At 45.9% G+C, this 760-nt stretch overlaps 2 protein-coding genes across 2 annotated transcripts in view; both read right to left on the reverse strand.

Annotated features, from left to right (window-relative positions):
* The window catches only part of LOC126403715 (serine/threonine-protein phosphatase PP1-beta catalytic subunit), a 659,813-nt gene that overhangs the window by 316,037 nt on the left and 343,016 nt on the right, over positions 1–760 (reverse strand). The window lies entirely within an intron of this gene.
* The window catches only part of c17h11orf68 (chromosome 17 C11orf68 homolog), a 616,176-nt gene that overhangs the window by 272,394 nt on the left and 343,022 nt on the right, over positions 1–760 (reverse strand). The window lies entirely within an intron of this gene.

Here is a 760-nt window from a genome sequence, read left to right on the forward strand (position 1 = left end):
TCAGCACCAAGTAATCCCCAAGCCCCAGCCAGGAGTTTCTCGGGGCCGTTCTGAGTACCTACTCCGAGGCAGGGACTTGTTTAGCCCCTGTAAAAGATCCGGAACTCTGTCCTTCGGTTGTGGTTCCTGCGGTGGAGACACGCACCAACGGCCCCGGCCCCGTAAAATTACCCCGAAGATCCTGCGGTGGAAACAGGCCTATAGACTTGTGTTAATAACGTTAGCATGTTGTATTTGTTTGGAAAACGTGTTTAGTATAAGACAGTTGTTTTGTCAGTGAACCTTGTGAGTTGTAATGGAGCTGAATTTGTAACAGTACCTTTGTTAAATGTTGCTGTTCAGGCTTCATATGTGTAGAGGAAAAGTCCGCTAGCTGCTAAGCTAACTCATACAATGTAAAACGCCATAGGCTTGTGCTAAAAACATTAGCATGTTGTATTTGTGGGGAAAATGTGTCCAGATAAAGACAAGTGTTTGTCTGTGAATGCTGCGAGTTAGAGTGAAGCTGATTTGTGTACTTGTGTTTGAAATTGTCTCTATTAAGCTAGGCTGACCAAATGTCCTCTTTTGCCCGGACATGTCCACTTTTCACGTCCCGTCCAGGCGTCCGGGGGTCTTTTATAAACTGATGATAATGTCCGGTTTTCCGTGTGTTTGTGTGTGTGTGTTAGAGTGCAGCACGGGCAGCATATTTCTGTCTGAACCCGAACCGAGCCCGACATTATTTAATGACCAAAGCACTGAGTTTGTGTCACACAGT

This window comes from Epinephelus moara, chromosome 17 (assembly GCF_006386435.1).
Source record: "Epinephelus moara isolate mb chromosome 17, YSFRI_EMoa_1.0, whole genome shotgun sequence".
In the NCBI taxonomy this organism is placed as follows: Eukaryota; Metazoa; Chordata; class Actinopteri; order Perciformes; family Serranidae; genus Epinephelus; species Epinephelus moara.